The sequence below is a fragment of the Rhipicephalus microplus genome, chromosome X, assembly GCF_043290135.1.
Source record: "Rhipicephalus microplus isolate Deutch F79 chromosome X, USDA_Rmic, whole genome shotgun sequence".
Classification (NCBI taxonomy): Eukaryota; Metazoa; Arthropoda; class Arachnida; order Ixodida; family Ixodidae; genus Rhipicephalus; species Rhipicephalus microplus.
The window spans coordinates 188,811,613-188,832,859 of NC_134710.1; the positions used below are offsets into that span (position 1 = coordinate 188,811,613).

At 41.1% G+C, this 21,247-nt stretch overlaps 1 protein-coding gene and 1 long non-coding RNA gene across 3 annotated transcripts in view; both read right to left on the reverse strand.

The window, feature by feature from the left end:
- LOC119177313 (luciferin 4-monooxygenase) overlaps positions 1–21,247 on the reverse strand; it is an 82,643-nt gene that overhangs the window by 41,365 nt on the left and 20,031 nt on the right. The gene's annotated exons all lie outside the window — the stretch shown is intronic.
- LOC142775898 (uncharacterized) lies at positions 3,642–11,740 on the reverse strand. Its single transcript, XR_012887132.1, has 2 exons — positions 11,571–11,740; positions 3,642–9,084 (listed from the first exon to the last, which is right to left on the reverse strand). It is a non-coding gene; the product is annotated as an uncharacterized LOC142775898 (long non-coding RNA).

Consider the following 21,247-nt stretch of genomic DNA (forward strand, 5'->3'; position numbering starts at 1 on the left):
GACATTGCAGACAAAAGTCCTTTAACTTTTTTTTGCAATATTCCACGGCAGTGTCTCAGCACTCTTTGTTAAATCAAAAACCTTATCTGATACTGGAATTCCACGTTGGGCGGTCAACGAATCCAACAGCGCCAATCACAGAAAAGACAGACAAATAGGCTTGCGTCAGAGCGTGCATAGCGTCTTTACCATATTGTCATAGGCGTGGTCAGAAACATTGAGACGCGAACATTTATTCTCGTCGAGTCACTTAGCAGCGCCGTGTGTTGTTTGAATTGGCCCCAGACAGACCTCAGGTAAGTCGCGTAGTCGGCTTCCGGCAGAGGCTGGTCCGGAACCGAGGACCTCACTACCCGGTCTTCGATAATCACTGCGTTGCTTACGCCGCCGTCCATGCCTTCGTGTGGCCTGCAGAAAGACTCCTCTAGCTGGCCGGCTCGCATTGAAGAAAGTGGCCGCGTGCGCCCACTTACAGAGAGAAGTGGTTCGTGCAGGTTGCGCAAATATTTGCAATCCGTCGCGGGAGTGTGGCTCAGCTCGAGGCGAAGCGTGTAATTTCCCTCACCAAGATGAGCAAGAGGGTCGGTCTAATTTTCCACAACATGACAGTCTTCAGTCGCTGAAAGCGTCCTTCATCGCAGAGGCTAGTCCATCCTTCACGTCAAGGTTGAGGGCGGCACCGCAAAGTCGATTGTTCCTACCAGTAGCCCCAAATATACATAAATTTTCCTTTTCGCTTGCTCCTCTTTGCTACGCTCCAACGAGGGTCTGCAAGGCGAGCGTGATTATCAAGGCAGAGGAAAAATAAACAATGTGTGTCTGCGATAGCAGACGAGCTTTTTGTAAACACTTTAAAGCTGAGATTATCGCACCCGTGAGCCTAACACGTGGTACACTCGAAAAATAGATAACCCTATCGGTAGTAGATTTGGCAGCCAATACACACTTGCCTTCAAGAGCCTAGTCTCTAGGCTAAGCAATCGGGCAAGTTGATAACAAGAAAGATATCTGGAATTGAAGCGTTACCTGTTAAAAGCCGCGTTGATTGCTGATACAATAATTTTTATGAACTTGAAAGATCATGGCAAATATTAAATATGAGCGCAAGTGATGCGATTGATTTTTAAATCAGAAACAAAAAAGATGAGTGCTATCATTGTATTTTCATGTCTAGAATTGATGTTAGATTTGCTAAGGTAGGGCACCATCTAATATTCCTTTACATTGTCTCTATTTCGAAAGGACAAAAAAACTTGAGGAGCCATTCCACACTGTGAACCAATGAAACAAATGGCCAGTTAAAAAGCACAAGTGACTATAACTATTCTTTCTTATTGAGGCGTATTCATAACGGATTCAATTGTAATGACCTAAAGTGGACGAACAAGTACCCTGTCCATTGGTGTAATCTAAACCCACAACCTTTGACTGACGCGTCCCAAGCTTTACCAAGTAGCTAGGATGGATGATCCCTTTTATTGGGTATTTACATGCATTTAATTCCTGGGAAGGTTTGTCCGGTGCCACTCGTAGCCAGGGCGGTGAGTGTAGAGCACTCTTTTTTCCAGAAAGTTTCACGGGGAACTTGATATCCGCACAAGTTCCACTTGACTGATAAAACCTCCTATGCTAACTAAGGCATGAAGTTTGTCGGGATGACTCGTAACTCAAAGGCTTTGGTTTCACACCCCACCGACGGGTAGGCCGAGAGCTTGTTCTTCTTCTTTCCATTTAAGTCATAATTACAGTGCACGTTAAAGCACACCAGGTGGTCAAAATTTCTGGAGGCCTTCACGGCGTCTCTCATGCTGATATCGTGGTTTTCGGACGTAAATCTTTAGAAATTATTATTATTAGATCATAGGTAGGGCCCCGTGTTCATGGCCAAATCCGAGAAAATCCACTGGATTCATGGCTAAATCCGAAAAACCACTCGATTCTTGGCCGATCCCCCATAGTGGGCATGCGCCCCTATCAATAGGTGAACAACAACACTAGTGCCACTGAAACATTTCTCATGGTCTTCTTTTTTTTTCTGATACTATGTCTTCCTGAAACGCGTCCTTTGTAACATCACCAGCGCCGCTTACTTGCTGATAGCACGGTTTCGACAAAAAAATAGAGCAAGCGCATTCCATCTCATTACCATGATATTAAATAACGTCTTAGGAATAGTACCCGAGAAATGGTGCCGTGCATTGGTAGGACAGTAAAAGTTTATGAAGAGCAAGCGCATTCTGCACCCTTGGTGGGTGGCCTCCCGCATTCCATGGTAGCTTCAATCCAGGCTTTCTCTCAGGGCTGTTGTATCAGATTGATTGATTTGTGGGGTTTTAACGTCCCAAAACCACCATATGATTATGAGAGACGCCGTAGTGGAGGGCTCCGGAAATTTCGACCACCTGGGGTTCTTTAACGTGCACCCAAATCTGAGCACACGGGCCTACAACATTTCCGCCTCCATCGGAAATGCAGCCGCCGCAGCCGGGATTCGAACCCGCGACCTGCGGGTCAGCAGCCGAGTACCTTAGCCACTAGACCACCGCGGCGGGGCGCTGTTGTATCAGGCAGCGCCGATTCTTCAGGCTCGGCTTCGATAGCTTGGCATCCCATTGAGCTTCGAATATCGCTTGATTGCACAGTAAATTTTTTTACACCCTTAAGGGTGTAAACTGGCTTGTCGCCAGAGGAACACCCTATGGGTGTTTTCAGTTACACCCTACTTAGAAGGGTGTTGAACACCCTAACATTTTGCTGAACACCCTTCGTGTAGGGTGTTCAGCTAACACCCTTTAAGAGGGTGTTGAAAGGGTGTGCGGCCTTCCAGTAACGCGTTATTCAAAGGTCGCAGGTTCGGTTCCTGTCCATGGCAAGTTATCTTTTCACCCACATTTCTTCACATTTACAATACAATTCGGTCTAATAACTTCCCCTATACTTTCCTTGGCAATATTGTCTGTTTGATCTCATTATATATATATATATATATATATATATATATATATATATATTTTAATGAGATCTAACAGACAGTAATGCCAAGGAATGTACAGGGGAAGTTATTAGAACCCATAGAATGTAAATAAGAAAAAAGAATAAAGAAAAGTGGATGAAAAAATGTGTGTGTGTGTGTGTGTGCGTGCGTATAAGCAAGCTTACTGAAATGCAACGATATTCCTCAAAGCCTTCTTTGTAAAGCCGACTATAGAAATTTAGACTGCCTTCTATAGTTATACAATTAAATACAAATATTTAGTGTTAAATAGCATAAACATCTGGGGTATATCAATTGGTGGCTCAGTGAGTCGATACAGCAAAGGTGCTTGGTATGCATACGTTTGTGTAGACACACAAACACATTATATTAAAAAAACATTATTACCCGTAACAGTGCACACTTCCCATGCAGGATGCAGACATATACATATTTCAGCAACTTAATTTGCAGTTACACTTGGTATCGCGAAACCATGCGAGTTCAGCCTCACCTAGTTCATTTCAAACTTTCTGATTATACAAAAATAACAGAGCTGCTTTGGCAGACATCGTTTCCACTTATTGATAAATATCTTTTCCCACTTCCTAAAAGTAGACATATATTGGCGTAAGATAAATGTCAAGTACATGTACCACAACACAGCTTTTCTCTCAACTGGAAGCAAACACTTTATTATATTTCATACATACTACAGTTAGAGCATTTTACCGCCAATATTCGAACAGGTAAGGTGAGTGGCTGAAGAAAAATGATTAACAGATCAGCCCGCACCCCATGAAGCTTCACCACATATTAAAATTGCAAGTTTTATTTTTCAGCATCTTTCTAGGTAATAGAGACAGCATCCATTTCTCAAAAACACACTCTTCATAACAAAATCAAAATGAGAGCCGACAGGTGGAAATGCCTCAGATAGGCTGACCAAAGTTTCGATAGGAGAACCTATCTTCGTCAAAGGTGCCTAGCCTTCTCATCCTTGGCATATTAGTTTCAAAGGGGTTAGTAAAGACGTCATCTCCTGGTGGTGGCATGTGTCCCTGTTCGCAATCGTAGCCTGAAAAAAAAAATAATAAAGCAGAGGAGTGCAGTCCTTGCTTCATTTCAAGTTGGGTGGTAGTGATTCAGAATGTTCTCAGAGGGTGGAGAAAAAAAAAGAAAAAAAAAAGAAACACCCAAAGTAGGAGCAGTGTGCTGCCAATGGGTGGCCGCTACAGACACGAAAAAAGCAAAGAGCTCGAAAGTTCGAAGCCAGCAGACAGTCCCTGCGTTTGGCCATCACGAAGGGTTGCTGACGATATTGGCCTATGCTGTTCTCGAACATCTATGAATGGGACTCATAAAAAAGAGGTTACAAAAAAGCGCAAGAGAGAAGCAGGTGGCTACTTTTAAATGCCAAGATTTCAAAGGTAAGCGACGCCAGATGTGTTTGGAAGACCACGTGTTTATTGGGGAAGGTCATTGGTTAAAATATGCTTTCACTATCCCCATAGGTGTCCCGCTCAACAGAATTGCCTCAAGAATTTGGCGGCATGTTGGCAGAGAAATAGGCAAGTTCGGAATGCAAAGGGAATAAGCAACTACAAGAGAAACACAAAAGAAAAGAAAAAAATGAAAAAAAAAAAGGCGGATTGGTGGTAGGCGACACGCTAGCGTTAACAAACGAGGAAAGGAAAAAGAGACGCAGAGAAATTTGTGGCTTGGCAATGACTTAATGGTGCACAGTAGGAGTGTTTTTTGAAGCGACAAAAGAGGAAAGAAAGCTGTGGTTGAAAGGTTTTGGAAAATAAAAACTTCGTAGTTGTGTGTATATAGACACATGTATATCTATAATTAATGTTTTAAAAATTTAGAGTGAATATTATTATTACAATATGTAGGTTAGGAGTGATTCCATGTAATACCAGTTGTGTCTATTTTAAGGTTGAACGTTTCTAGTCCCTAAATATGGCTGCAATTATGCAATGGCTTTCAGCGATTCCAAATTACCACGTGCAACAATGATTCCTGATGGCTGTAGGGACATAAGTTTGTGTATAAATTATGATTTCATGTATTTATTCTCTCGTGATGAACGGCAATTATTTTGTAGAACATAAAGCTTTGCTTTTTAGAAAGTGTGGTCCTGTTGGTAGAAGTGACCGGCTACTACTTTCGGTTAATTGTGCTTTGTGTCTGCACGGTGACCGTTCAGTCTTACGTGAATTGGCGGCCCACTTTCCCCTATATATTGTTTTCTACAACTGGCACACTCAGAAAAGTATATTAGGTTGTATAGAAGTGCAGGTGAAGCTCTATGTGACCTTGTGAATGTAGTCAGATGCTGTGCTTTTTATGTTGGTAGCTGGCTGTATATATTTGCAGGGTGAGCACTTGGGCCGGCCACAGGGATCAGACGTCCTAGTCTAAGTTTGCATGAACAAGCATGTCTTTAAGTTAGCGTTGCAAATGCCACGTGCCACGCATTCCTATTCCCGCAAAACTTAAAGCAAACACTAGGACGTCTGGTCCCTGTGGCCGGCCCAGATGCTCCACCAGTAAAAATATATAGCTGGCTAACAACTTAAAAACCACAGAATTTGACTACATTCACAAGGTCCCATCGATCTTCATCTGCACTTCGAACAACCTAATATACTGTCTTAAGTGCGCCACCTGCAGACAATATATAGGCAAAACTGGGCAGCCAATTCTCGTAAGACTGAACGGCCACTGTGCAGACACAAAACACAATTTACCAAAAGCAGTAGCCAGTCACTTCAACCAACAGGGCCACAATTTCGACCAAGCAAAGCTTTATGTTCTACAAATTTCTGCTCACCATGAGAGAGGAAATACATGGAATGATAATTGATACACAAATGTAAGCCCCTACACCGATCACGAATCAATGTAGCACGACGCCATTCGGAATCGCTGAAAGTCATAGCATAATTACGACAGCATTTAGAAATTAGAAAGGTTCAACCTTCAAATAGACATAACCGGTATTACATGGAATTGCTCCTAGATTACAAGTTGTACTATTGATGTTCTCTCAAAAATTTTTTAAATATATAAATATAGATATACATGTGTCTATATACACACAAATACGAAGTTTTTATTTGCCAGAACTTTTCAACTACAGCTTTCTTTCTTCTTTTGTCGCTTCAAAAAAAACTAGTACCGTGCACCATTAAGTCATTGCCAAGCCACAAATTTCTCTGCGTCTTTTTTCCTTTCCTCGTCTGTTAACGCTAGCGTGTCATCTACCTCCAACCCGCCTTTTTAAATTTTTTCCTTTCTTTCTGCGTTTCTCTCGTTAATGCTTATTTCCTTTGCATTCTGAATTTCTCTCTTTCTCTGCCAACATGCCGCCAAATTCTTGAGGCAATTCTGTTGAGCGGGCCACTTACGGGGATAGTGAAAGCATATTTTAACCAATGACTTTCCCTATTAAACACATTCTCTTCCGAATACATCTGGTGTCGCTTACCTTTGAAATCTTAGCATTTAAAGGTAGCTGCCTGCTTCTCTCTCGCGCCTTTTCGTAACCGCTTTCTTACGAGTCCCATTCATAGATGTTCGAGAACAGCATAGGCTTTTATCGTTGGCAACCCTTTGTGATGGCCTAACGCGGGGACCCCGTCTGCTGGCTTCGAACTTTCAAGCTCTTTGCTTTTTTCGCGTCTGTAGCGGCAGCACACCGCTCCTACTTTGCGTGTTTCCTCTTTTTTGCTTCCATTTTTTTCTCTACCCTCCAAGAACATTGTGAATTGCTACCAGTCAACTTGAAATTAAGTGAGGGCTGCACTTGTTTGCTTTCTAGTTTTTTTTTTCTTTTCCGGGGGCAATTGCCAACAAAGACACGCACCACCACCAGGAGATGACGTCCCTACTAACCCCCTTAAAGCTAACATGCCAAGGATGAGAAGAAAAGGCACTTTTGACGAACATAAGTCCTCCTATCGAAACATCAGCCAGCCTATCTGAGGAACTTCCACTGTTCACCCAGACTATCCCACTCTTCACAACAGTTTTTTCTGATCCTAAGGCAGTTTTCAAGGCATTCGAAACACTATGGGCTGTTTATATAAGCTCTGCACACACAATTTAGCCATCTGATGTACAATGTGCAAAGTATATTAGAGTGACTTGTTGGGCTTTACACTCTTACAGAGTATAAAAGAAGGAAAATCCGTAAGTTCATATCTAACTCAGAATACATGCAACAATCATTACTTCTTGCAAAAGATAAGGAATGTAATAAGCACCAGCACACAATTCGCAGAGCTGCTCAGAAATGCATCTTGATAAAATAGTTAAATATTGCAGTAAATTATGAATGCAAAAACACAACACCAGTGCACTAGTAGAGATGCCTGGTTGGCACCAAACTGCTGTACTTAAGATGCATCATGGAAGCAAGACCACAGCCCACAACTAATATACGCTTCAAGTAACCCTTGACTGCTAAACTGAAGGCCACAAAATCAAACCATGGCTGTGGTGGCTGCAATTTCGATTAAGGAGGAAATGCATGACACCTGTCTGCTTAGACATGGATGCATTTAAAGAACCCCAGGTGGTCAAAATATCTGAAACCCTCTACTCCAGTGTCCCTGATAAGTATATCGTGGTTTTAACACGTTAACCTCGGTAAATATTATTCTCATCACACTTGACATGAAATAAAGCAAGCAGATATTACTATGTAGTTGAAAAAATTCACCATTCAACCCCCCGATCCAAGGACTCACGTTACAATATTCTAGTATGCCTTCTATCAGTTATCATTAACAATGTTAAACATGAGTATGTATCACTGTAATATATCCGACATGGTTTGGTATTGGCAAAGTTAAGTACGATGAAGTATGACGGTGGGAAAACACTTGATTGTACTTATGAATTGAACTTCCCAAAGGCAATGAAATAACTACAGTGACAAAAATATATTAAAATAGAATATTCAGTGAAGGTTACACTGAAGATAAAATCATTAATGTGCACTTTTTATCACAACACAAAAAGTGTTTTTAAATGGCCGATTGCACATAAGGCATCAATTAACATCACATGCAAGTCTGGCGAGCAACACACTCAGTAGATCTTGGAAAAAACAAAATATCCAATAAAGAGCTCAGTAAGCAGCCCTGACACATTCTTAAATGCACTGCCTAGTTACATTGAATTTTAGCCTTAAGAACAGAAAAACACCTTGGCAGATTGTGTCCAGGGGGACACAAAGTAATAAAATAATGCTGTCATCTGGCCTATCAACCAAAAATATTGAAATTTTAGTAACGCAAATAAGCAGGTATGTTTGCATTAAAAAGTTGGAGGCAGTCGTGTTTCTACACAGTCCCACTTGGAAAACTTTTTTGATTATGTTTATGCTCCTAGATATCCCGTTTGAAAGTTTAATTTTGCTTTTCATGATTACGCATGCAAGGCAGTGAGGTTCAGCAAAATATCACTCCATAGCGGAACGAGCAGTCGGTTCTTGCTATCGCCAGCGAATAGCAAGAGTAACCATTTTAATGTTTGCCCATGCCTTCCACCGACGGTCAGATTAAATGCATGAAATCAGAGTCTGTGCTAGTGCTCACTGTCCTGTACACATAATAATGCAAGCCGTAACTAAATTTCTAGCAGGATATCTGAGCACAGGCATGCTAGAATTCTTACAAGTGATAATATGTAGAAATGTGACTGGCTCAAATATTTAACACATACATGATCTCCTGCTGTGGTCACTATTAAGTTGATTAATAAAACTTAATGGCACCGCTGACAGCGATAATTATTGTCTCACATTACATCCTCCTGGATACATAGCTATCAGCAGAGGTGGCTTTACATACATAACTTACAGTGCTGACTTCTCTTTTAAGGAAAAACAAAAGGGTTAACATTGAACACCCTGAACCTTTGTGCTCCTTGAATACAGCTACCAGGTGGCTTTCTGCAGCTCGCTTTTCAGAAGAAACAGAAGCCATGCGCCACTGATGTGCACCAGCAGTCAAATTTTCCACGAGCCAGCCTTGATGATGGGCTAGTCCAGACGTCTCCCACACTGTCTTCCTACGACGAGCATGTATAGACTGCGAGAGAAACAAAAAACAATTTACTGATGTGTCTGTTAGCGAAGCAGAATTTGAAACTCAATTTAGAATGATCTGGAACGTTGTGTTTTAAAAGAGTAGGATGTACGAAAACTAGACATGCTACAACAAAAACATCCTTAATGTTTCTGGCGAACATAGCTGCAACCTTACGAAAGAATATGCATTTTTCACATGACAGATGTGTCTCAAAACATACTTGAATAGCGCTCTGGCATAGTGCGTATAGATGCCAATTCATTAATAGGGCAGCGCGTTCATGACCGTATGCGCTTTGATCAAGTATCCATTGGAGGTAACACATAAAGTTATATTACGAATTTTAGTTTGAACACAACTAATGTAACTTTCTTTCGGCTGCCTACATTAGGACGATTATGCCGATAACATATAAAATCGGTTTCACTAAATTACTATTGTCAACTGCTAAATTATGGCTGTTAATTCAATGATTCCAGGTGGCTAAAAAGGCAGTGCCCCTCACTCATCCCTAACATACCCCTCATTACAGGCTGTCTAATAAATAATGGGAAAGAATGTGGAAATGCTAATACAACGCACCCATCTTGAGCTAAATACCATCCCAATAAAGCATGCAAGCTTCTGCAACGATCTCTAGTAACAAGAATACTGGAAGGCATGGGTCACGATTTAGCAATACACAATAAACGTTTGACGAGACTGATTTCTGAAGTTGTGTAATTGCGTCAATGCCAACAGCTTGGAAACATGCAGTCTATATTCACGATTGTCAGATGAACATACTGTCCAATTTTCCATTTTCACAGCAACACGTGCATGCCTTATGTATGCATACTATGATGTATAACATTATTGCAAGTTTTGAGCGTTAAATGATATATTCGTTTCTCCAAACACCACAGATCCCTTCTATAAGTGTAGCGCATGCCTATAGAATTTACTGAAGCTTGTCATCTGATGTGAAGACAAAACAACATGCTGACCCTAATTGAAAGCATGACGTTTTGCCCCCCCCCCCCCCCACACACACACAAAAGCCCTATTCACAAGTGACAAAGACTGTGCTTTTTTTCGTGGCCAGTGTGTGGTTTTTTCAATGTTTTCATGTGTGTTTCTGACCAGATCGGCATAAGCTTGTAATCTGTTATTAAATGCCATTGGAGGTGATGGTCTAAACTGTTCTTACTGTTCGTACAAGTAAAATTGCTTAGCCCCGCCGCGGTGGTCTAGTGGCTAAGGTACTCGGCTGCTAACCCGCAGGTCGCGGGTTCGAATCCCGGCTGCGGCGGCTGCGTTTCCGATGGAGGCGGAAATGTTGTAGGCCCGTGTGCTCAGATTTGGGTGCACGTTAAAGAACCCCAGGTGGTCGAAATTTCCGGAGCCCTCCACTACGGCGTCTCTCATAATCATATGGTGGTTTTGGGACGTTAAGCCCCACATATCAATCAGTAAAATTGCTTAGCAAAGTTTGAACACAAAGTTTGGGCGAGGCACATACAATATTTAATAAACCACCACAAAATAATGAAATCTAAGCATGGCGAAAACAAGCTGAATAAAATAAAATGTGCTCTACCGCATGAACTACTGATCGAATTAGGGCTCGCACAGTTAAGCTACAGTTATTCGGCCCCAATAAGCCATGAAAATTTTGTTCGGAAATACAGTTCAAGTTTAACGAACGGCTCAAAATTCATGGGTTTCGAACGCATCAGACAACCTATGTTGCGAATGTATAACGTAAGCTCCGATTTGACTAAACGGGCTGCATAAACACCTAAGCGTACATACGTGCAAGCCTTGCGAGCCGTACCTAAGACGAGGCAGCATGCTGCACGCGAACTCGAATAACACGGTAGTTCAAAGATGCGTGCCGGCGTGGATGCATACACCGGCATACGTACGGCTACCCGCAGCAATTTCTGATAGCAGTTTAAAAAAAGGGCGTACAACATATGAAACTTTTCAAACTGCTTTGGACGTACAACATATGAACCCGTTGACTCCTGTAGCACACAATATGAACAGGCATGCAAAAAAAAAAAAAAAATCCTCAAGTTAGGAGATCCAAACATACGTGCCCTAGGCGTAATCAACGCTTACAGCTAACAAACGCCGTCTTCGCCCAACAATTATTTAACCAAAATATTGGTCCATCGCGAGCAGGGCTCCCTGCCAACACCACTGCCGACAGAGGCGAGCGCCGTCACAACTCGCACAAACCTGCCGCCAAATTCCCACTGCGCACGCACGCGCCATGTGCTTCACACACCGAAGCATGCTTGAATCGAAAGAAAAAGCTCGCCCACGCTTGACTTCCCCCCAAAACGCCTTCATCCTGATGAAACGACACACACAAACAGGTTCGCTACGTTAAAAAACTTCACTTATCGCCCACATGTAACGAAAAAACGTAGCGTGGCGTCGTTATCACGCTCTTCTCGGTGTTGACAAAGCGCCGACAGCAGGAATGTGGTACGTACCTGGGGAGTGTTCCAAAATGCGACGCCACACGTCCTCGCTTGAGTAGAGTTCATCTTCGTAATAGGCAGCACCGGTAGAACACAAAACACGAACGCAGCGCGCAAGCACACCTCAAAAAAACGAGAAAAAACGATGCAGAACCAACAAGCTGCAGGCCCGACCAGCACGCCCAAACATGTATTACAGCTCCGGTTACAGCTCCGCAGACGTACAATGATGCAATAAAATGCTTTAATAAATTGTTTAAGTATGAAAAGTGAACGGAAATATGTATAACATAAAAACGAAAGAGGCAAAATAATTTTATCTTCACAAAAAAACAAAGTTGACGTATGACTTTAGCGCGCGCGCGCGAAGTTTAAAACGCTTGCAGGTACAATGCATTTTTAACAAATGAACAACAGCGGTAATAATCACCTAAAACACTCATGTTCTTGAATTCGAAATGTACTAATGTTGACGCACACATTTACACACAAAATTTTATTGCAATGATTGATGGTGCCTATGCATAGGCGTGCCCACCACGGGGGAAGGGGGGCGGGGGCGGCCCTTGGTCACTTAGGGGGCAATGTAAATCCCTATAGGTACATAGAGAAATAGAGAGGTGGCACTGTAACTCGACGTAAGTTTTTTTACTCGACAGGGGTTGCAGTGCCCCCTGCTGATCACCTCATACACCCCCCCCCCCCCCCCCGATGGGATGTCAAGCAGAGTAGATAGCAAATACAAATTTTACAACGTGGGTCGCAGTGTCCCACAACATACATACATATATATATATATATATATATATATATATATATATATATATATATATATATATATATATATATATATATATATATATATATATATATATATATATATATATATATATAGTTAGATAGATAGATATATGTGTGTGTGTGTGTGTGCGGGGGCGAGAGGCGTGTCTCTCCCCCCTCTCGTACCCTTCTCCCCTTCGCTTCGCAAAGGCGCTGCGTGCACTGACCGCGCCATTCTCTGACCTTTATTTCTTCACCTAAAGAACCACTTCCCGTGCTCCCGCATTGTTGCAGAATGTAGTGCATTGTTTTCTTTTTCGACCAAGCACGTCTCGTCTTCGATAATCTTGTGAAAACAACTTGCACTCGAACGGCTTTTGACCGAGCAAGGGTTTTTTGTAATAAATTCAAGCTTTTTTTCTAAATTGCTTCTACACATGAATATGTGCTGTCCGTAGATCGTGACAAAAGCCCATTAATTTATTCACATATAATGTGGACAATATAAAGCGGCAAAGCATGTCGAATCATACAGTGCGAGGAGAAGTTAGTCTCTTTTACATTTTCTCAATTATTCTTAGTGTTCTGTAAAATTTGTCAATGCCTCAATCAATTCCTTGATTTTTTTCATCCCTACGACATTGTTATCTTAGGAAAGGCATGCATTCTTTGCGCTATGCGTGGTATTTTATTTGCAAGCATGGATGCAGCTCGATTCTTGCACGTGCACTCCAGCGCCGGTGGTCTGGTGCTTATGGTGCTGAACTGTTGACCCGCAAGTCGCAGGATCGAATCCCGGCAGTTCACGGCGGCCACATTTTTAATGGACGAGAAAGAGTGCGAGACCTGTGTAGTTAGACTTAGGTGCACCTTAAGTAACCCCAGGTGGTTCAAATTTTCGGAGCCATTCGGTACAGCGTCTCTAATGATTATATGACAACTTTGGGACGTTACACGGAACAATTTTTATTCCAACAATTATATATATATATATATAGGTGTACACCCTTCTGTTCTTCAACACCCTCACGAACGGCATAATAACACCCTTTTGCCAGTTACACCCTTCACTGAGGGTGTACCAGCAAAGAAAAGGGTGTTACATTTAATCAAAAAGGGTGTAAATCTGCAAAACACCCTTTTTACACCCATAAGGGTGTGAAAAATTTTACTGTGTGCTTGTATACGGTTTTCATACGCATGCCCATGCCGAATACATGCCGTGTACATCTCACTTTGCAAATGTATGGGCGCTCAGCCGCCTAAATTCAATGCATTAGGATGCTGTGAACGTAACTGTTGGTCTGCAATGTGTGTTAGGGGGCTGATAAGTTCTTCTTTCTATTCCTGTAGTGTTGCCAATTATCACCCAACTTACTCGAAGTGTGGTTCTTCCACCTTAGCACGTCTCGTATAGGAAGTACTGGTGAACACTAGCTCAGCTGGAGGTATCGGTTGCCTCGTTTGCTGACAAGGACTAATGCCTTGGAGTCAGAACAATTGTAGATATGTTCTCTTTGTTTTTTCAGACAAAATGTCTAGGGTTTTCTTGTTAATCCTCTCTCTCTGGTAATCTTGGAAAGATGCTTGAAAATCGGTGAGTGCTATTGCTTCCCCTCCGGTTGGATGGTCAGAGCCACTGCTGCTTGCGTTCCCTTATACACTTCTTTTGTTACGACTCAGGTTCTCCGTTTGTATTTGAGGTCGAGGACGCTGATGGCATTTTGAAGCTTTCATATTTCTCAGCATCGGTGCATCGTGCGTCATGGTACTGGCCACAGGTATTATGGAATTTCGCTGTTTTAAGCATTCTTTTTTAAATATAAGTCTGTGTTCTATAAAAATCGCACTTCACATGACAGAGAACCTGCGATCTTTTTTTAAACATATATAGTCACAAGACGCTGGTGAAGGCTTCACTGAAAATTTGAGCCAGATATTATTGCCCTCCACCCAAGCAGAAAATTCGCAATTTTGTTTCACAACTAATGTTCGGTATTGGGCTAGTTGATAATCTATTATGAAATTTCTCAGAGCGAAAATTTCAGACAACGAACACAAGTAACGAGAACGAGCGCTGACAGCTAGAAATCACTTCGTTTTCTCACCGGCAATATAGGTAGTCGAAGTGACCAACTGCATAAGCGAAGGGGAGGGCATAATCATTGCCTAATCTGGTTATCGTACAAAGCATGCTTGTAATTTATTATTTATTTTGAGTTTACTGTAGCGATTATAAGAAACACATTTATTTGATCTCTTCATAAACGCCGTAGAAGTAACCATATTAGTAATTCATATCTCCACCAACATTTATCTGCTTAATCTGTTAAACTTCTACGTTTGTGTGAGGTGGTGCGCTGCATACAACACCCGTGCTATTTCAAACGCCATAAGCGCCGGAGTAGCTCACTCGTCTCATCTCCGCGCACTATGACAGGGCTTACTCAAGCGTATCATTGTTTCCAAAAACATCTGTACGCTTTGCATTGCACACTTTGTTGCTTCGAAGCAAGACGTCTTGCCAGACACTGTTTGGTGTTAAGTTTATAGAGTTCACTCGAATATTCACCATCGTGATTTCGACTACTGTCTTGTGATGAAGCTGACGAAGAACAAAGCTGGTGAGGACCAGGTACAGAGCTCAGCCAGACTTTAAAGTTACTGCTCTTTTTGTGCAGAATATCACGTAAGCCGCCCGTGCCGGAGACGTGCTGTATACGCAGTAGCATGCTCGTCAATGTACATACATAATCGATGTGTGCGAACGCAATCAAAGAAGAAAAGAAAGAAAATGCTCAAGGTGATTCTTCAGGAAGTCGAACGATGGGGCGATCTTTCGCAATCCTTACGGTGGCACGGCACAGCGCCGGAGGAAATGCCCAAGGTTATACCCAACACGTGCGGACGTTGCTTCATACTCCATGGTACTTTCCCCTTCCCTCTTGAGTAACTTCAGGACTAATCAGTACGAAGAAAGACAACAAGCATTTATATAGGCCCAGTGTGTTATACTTGCAATACTGATGGCGATTCCTCAAAAAGAATATTAAAGTGATTATGACTCTTTGGGAAGCCAGCTTTGCTTATTGAATACACTATAATGAAAATCTAGCAATAGTTACCCGTTTCATCATTAGATCGTTATTTAGTTAATTCATAACTAAATCATTTCTATAGCAATTGTGTTGCATATGAAATGTGTCATTTTTCCCTTCCAGTATACTTCCTGAGAGCAGCAACAACAACAACAACAACAACAACAAAACACATTTTCAGGATTTTGTTACGATTTTCTTCAGACAGAACTGTTTGTAAGGGTCGAAAGAAGAAAGCGCTCAGATTCCTGGTGCAAGCATCTCCTATGAAAAAGGCTAGCTTCCTAGTTTCAACTTTATCCTACGTTTCTAACAAGCTCTACAATTCTTGAGGCTGTCAACATCTGGAGATGCAAACCACACTCGAACGTATGCCGAAACACTTATCAGCTAGACAATCGAAATGCACAGACATTTTAAATGAGCATTGTGGAAATCAGCTTTTTCTAATAGCCAACGAACTTAATAACATCAAAATATTCGAAGGGGAGACTGCAGGACTAACCCAATTTATCGAACGCAAAGAAAATAAATTCCTGATGAAAGTTATGCACTAGGTTGGTACAAAGTAAGGAAAAATGCCGGCCAATGTAAATACACAAATATAAAAAAGACGTTTCAGCTCCCTAAACGGGAGCCGTGTTCACAGTGACCGCAAATGACGTAGTGCGCTCTTCTTATCATGCTACGAACATTACCCTGAATAATTTAATGGACACGGTAGAAAATTCTACAACCTCAGTCTAACATCCTGAACCCAGAAGTTAAGTGGTAGACATTTAACAAAGCTTATGTGCAGTCGATATAGATCTTCCCAAGCACTGCCTTACATTTGGCCCCACAATCAATGCAGTAAAAAATGCAATCTCAACGAAAATATAATTATTTTTCCAAGACGTTTGCGCATAAAGGTGATAGTTTTTAATAGGGCGAGCACAGAAGAAGTTAGCAATGACTCTTCCGACCACCGAGCACCTGGACGCTAGTTTCAAGAGAAATCGTGGGTATATAAAACCAAACAGAGTCGAAAGCTAAAGAACCTAACTTGCGCAGAACACGCCGTTATTAAACAATTCTCAAACAGACAGGACATTGTCATAAAACCAGCGGACAAGGGTAGTAGTATAGTGATATTGGCTATCGCAAAATATAAAAGAAGAAGCTATCAGACAACTCAGACACAGCACCCACTATCGAAAATCAGCCTCGGGCCCAATTCGAGAGTGTTGTTATAGTATACAACGCATCTTAACGTATTCTATATCCAGGGAATTGATGACAACCTCCGAGAACTGGTTCCTTATACCCCCCAAATAAACAAGCGTGTCGTTTTTACGTGCTTACAAATATTAATAAGATGTCCATAGACGAACCACTTCCTGCCGAAATCCCAGGCAGACCTAGTGTCAAAACAATACACATACTGAGTCACTATCAACATTTCTAAATGTGTACTTATCCAGCATACCATCGACCCTACTTTGTTTTTTGAGGATATACACCTAATTTCTTCTCAATAATAGGTAACGTTAATTAAACACAAGCACTTTCGGATCAAGCAATTCTAGTAACATTAAATGTATTCTGCTTGTGTACGAATATACCTATCCCTTAAGGAATTAATGTGATTTAAAAGTCCCTCACAGAAAACAAGCAGATAAATAATGCTGAAGTTTACTTCTCGTTACTTCAATGAATCCTGCTACTTCATTAATATGAATTTGATTTGTCCTACTACCTACAAATTTTTTGCACTAGCATGCGAACCCCTTTTGCACCAACATACGCCAACATTTATGGGACACTTAGAACCAGAACTGTTCAAGTCATTGCCAGTAAAACATTTTACGTACCTCCGCTACATAGGTGACATATTTCTTATATGGGAAGATGGTTGAAGTGCACTAAACGCATTCATTGATGACTGGAACAAGTTTCACTTCATGTTAATGTTACCATGCACCATTCTCCCAAATAAATTAACTTCCTAAACGTGACAGTATCTATTTAAGCACGAAAATAAAGACGACACTTTACAGAAAACCTACAGACACCAAACAATAACTAGAATACACAAGTCCCCACCCACAACATTGGAAACAAGAATTTTTGTTGGACAAGCGGGGCCAGTATAAGAAGGATCTGTTGTGCCGATACGTTCACCCCTACAGTAACCGAAAGAAATTAATAGTGGAAAGAAACTACCAACAAGACGCCCCAAACAAATTCTACAATAAAACATGTAAGCTAGGCAGCAAGAAAATTGTGACAAAAACCTCGTAGCAACACCTAACCAGCCGCTAAAATTTATAACCAAATACTAAAATGCGTTACCAAACATAAATATTAACCTTCGTAATTGTTATTCAATACTGGCAAGCAACGAGCGCCTTAGAAAGGCGTTTTTTGAAGTAGCAAAGGTCGTGTATCACCCCAATAGGAATTTTACGGACCTGTTTGTGCATACAAAAGTAAACTCTCCTTTTACTGCCCAAGTAACAGCTTGCTCCCACTCAAGATGCAAGACCTGCAAACACTTTTAAGAAGATGTGATAGCTAGAAGCACCGAGAATGATTATGTCCGTCATATAAAATCTAGTTTTGCCTGCTCTACTCCAAACCTTATTTGCATGATCGAAAGTTTATATTGTCATAAATAGTACATTGACGAAACAGGGCAGCTCGTTAATATTAGATTAAACTGTCATCGCGTGAACAGAGCAAAGAAATTACCGAAAGCGGTATCACAGCATTTTAATGTATACAATAGCAGGACACAACTTCGACGAGCTCAAACTCTACAATCTTCAGTCAAACGTCATATCCACAAGAGACAGAAAATATACAGAGTATAACGATATTCACAAGTTCAATAAACTCTAGTCAGTAGGTATAAATGCTTCTAAAGGGGTCCTTGAATCTATTCGGTATGGTACATGCACAAAGAAAACGTATGCGAGTTAAATATTCAATCTAAGAATTTCAAACCCACCATTGTTAACTTATAACAACCGTGATCCAGCGACACGCGTGAATCCTCTAATCTCAACCGCTTTATTATTTCCTTTTTAATTACGGAATAGCTGTTCCCTCTTCTCGCATACAATTCGTCACAGCACAGCCCCTCCCGCTCTCTCACACCCGCGTATCCAATGTTGCCCCCCCTCTCCCTACCTTTGTTAGGATGGAGGAGAGCGCACGCAGTGTAGGCACGCTAGCGCTAAAAAAAATCAGCTCTGTTTAAGCCTTGTGGAAGACAAGTCCGTTTGTTTGTCAAAACATGGACTCGGCACAACCCCTGTTTACATATTTTTTTATCGCAAGCCCCCATCTTACCCCTTCTGTCGTTTTTTTTTCTTGACGTTAATGTAAGGTAATCCTTGAGAAAAGAAAGTGTCATTCTCAGGCACGTGGACACGCATGTGACATCGATGTATTCCACACAAATATAAATCACGAGTCTTGCATCTTTGCTCCATCAATCATCCTCGTAGATTGTGAAATCTTGCTGCTTAAATGTTTTTGTGCCTAATACTCACAGCAGATCAGCCCGCCTGAAGTTATTTTTGTGCATTCTTTCTTTTAGGCTTACAATAAATCTTACACCATATTTCCACCTGCTTGTAGTAGTGGGTCGAATGCCAAGGTGAAGACTAAGACCACTAAAGACAGAAGTGTGCGCGTGAGCATGAAGAAAAATTTTTTATCCTCGTCTCATTAAACTGGTAGAAGACAAAGAAATACTGAGCCCCTTCCAAACTGGTTTTTTACCTGGATGCTCTATTTAGCATGCCCATGTAGACTTGGAGAGCAGAATCAAATCAGCGCGCTGTTGCAGACGAACAGCAGCCATGGTAACATTGGATAACTCGAAAGCCTACGACAGCTTAAAACATAAAATATTATTGGATCAATGCAAATATCATCACATTCCTAACTATACCATGAGGTGGTTGAATAAGTTTTTAATTCGAAGGGTGTTTTATTGCTCCCTGAAAGTCATTTCCTAAATATACATTCACAGTCACGAGGAGTTCTTGAGGGAGCAGTCAGCTCGCCTCTTCTTTTTATTATAATACTAACCACAATTGCCAGCCGTGATGGAGTATACACAAATGAATATGCAGATGACGTAGCCTTTTTCAATTCAGATACTGATATACAGTCGTTATATACTCGCAAACAATGGTATATATGGGCTATTGATAATTAGTTAAAGGTACGACACTTTCTTATGTCTTAATGTTAAAAAGCGCAATTAGAGTTTTCTCTTTGGATAACCCAGTTTATATCAGATAAACTTGCAACCTAAGGAATATACTACAAGAGGATTCGTTAAAATATCTGGGAGTTATTTATGATAACAACCTCCTTTGGCATACACACATTAAACACATATATAGTAAAAAAAAAAAGGAGGAGTACGGGCGCTAAATGTCCTACGAAGGCTATGCGTTAGTAGATCGGGGATGCGAAGAGACTGATTATTTATGATATACAAAATGTACGTACGCCGCGTTTTTGAATATGGATGTGTTTTATATTCGGGTACACCTGCTTATAAAGTGCGTCTTGTGGTACCCCTGGAAAGAGAGGCCCTAAAGTTATTATCGAAATTCGTCGCCAATAATGTTCTGTACTTAGAGGCAAGTTTGCCCTCTCTTTTGTACAGATTTCGAATACCAACGATGCAAACATTTCTGAAGTTTTGTGAGTGTGCTAAAAGTAAATATTATTTTTATCCACCAGACAGAGACATTTTTTTCTCATTAGCTTTAATTGCAGACTTCACAGGTGGGATACGTACAATCACTCGTTGGTCCATTAGATGTTAAAGTGTGTGAAATCCCTCCCATTAGCAATGCAAGCCAGAATCTCAAATTATTTTTGACGACATATATCCAAATCATGCAAAAAATTTCTTTACAGTTATAAAATGGTTTTCAACAACAAAAGTTAGAGGAGATAAATGTAATAAATGTCATAGCTACAGATGTCTCACGAGTCTGAAGAGAAATCTGGCATTAGCATTTTCTCTGAGACCTTGAACTGGTCCTTCTCAACTAGACTTCCCTATATCTTGTCAGTATTTGGGGCAGAATTCATAGCAGTGATTACGGCATTTAATAAAGCTTAGCCTGCCAGCCTCAAGTGTGGTCATAGTTACGATTCGTTATCTCTAATTTCGGTGCTCGGTTCCAATAGTGATCCGTTATTATCACGCACTTTTCATTTTCTGGTCCCAACTCACAAGGGGTTAAAAATGAACGAAATGGCGGACACTCTGGTGAAAACCACTCTTAGTAGCCCGGTATTTTCAATTATTCCAACAACAGAACTCTTAACACGTAAAAGATTTCAAAGGCATGATGTGATTCAAGACTCTGGTAAAATATTGATTACTCACCTAAGCGAATATCGACACCTATTTTTCCCTTGACGTAGGAGGTTCCGGTAAACATGCAAAAAAGTTATATTTAGGTAATTACTCTGTAGAGTTCCCAAACTAAATTACTACATGCATGAAGCTGGTCTGGCTCCTTTCCCTTTTTGTTCACTGTGTAACGAGGAATGAACAAACGAGCAGTATTTTTATTGTGTTGCCGCTTTAATCTGCTGAGTAAAAACATTCCTAAAGCGGCTTTTAATCGAAGTAGATTGGATTTTATTATTTCTAATATTCTCTCTTTGGGAGCGTCCTAATTAGGTCATTGTCATTGGGATATCTGTTCTGCTGTAGAAAGACTCCTAATTGAATCAAGGTGGTTTCGATTGCTAATCTCTCAATTAGTAAAATTTAATTTCTTATAT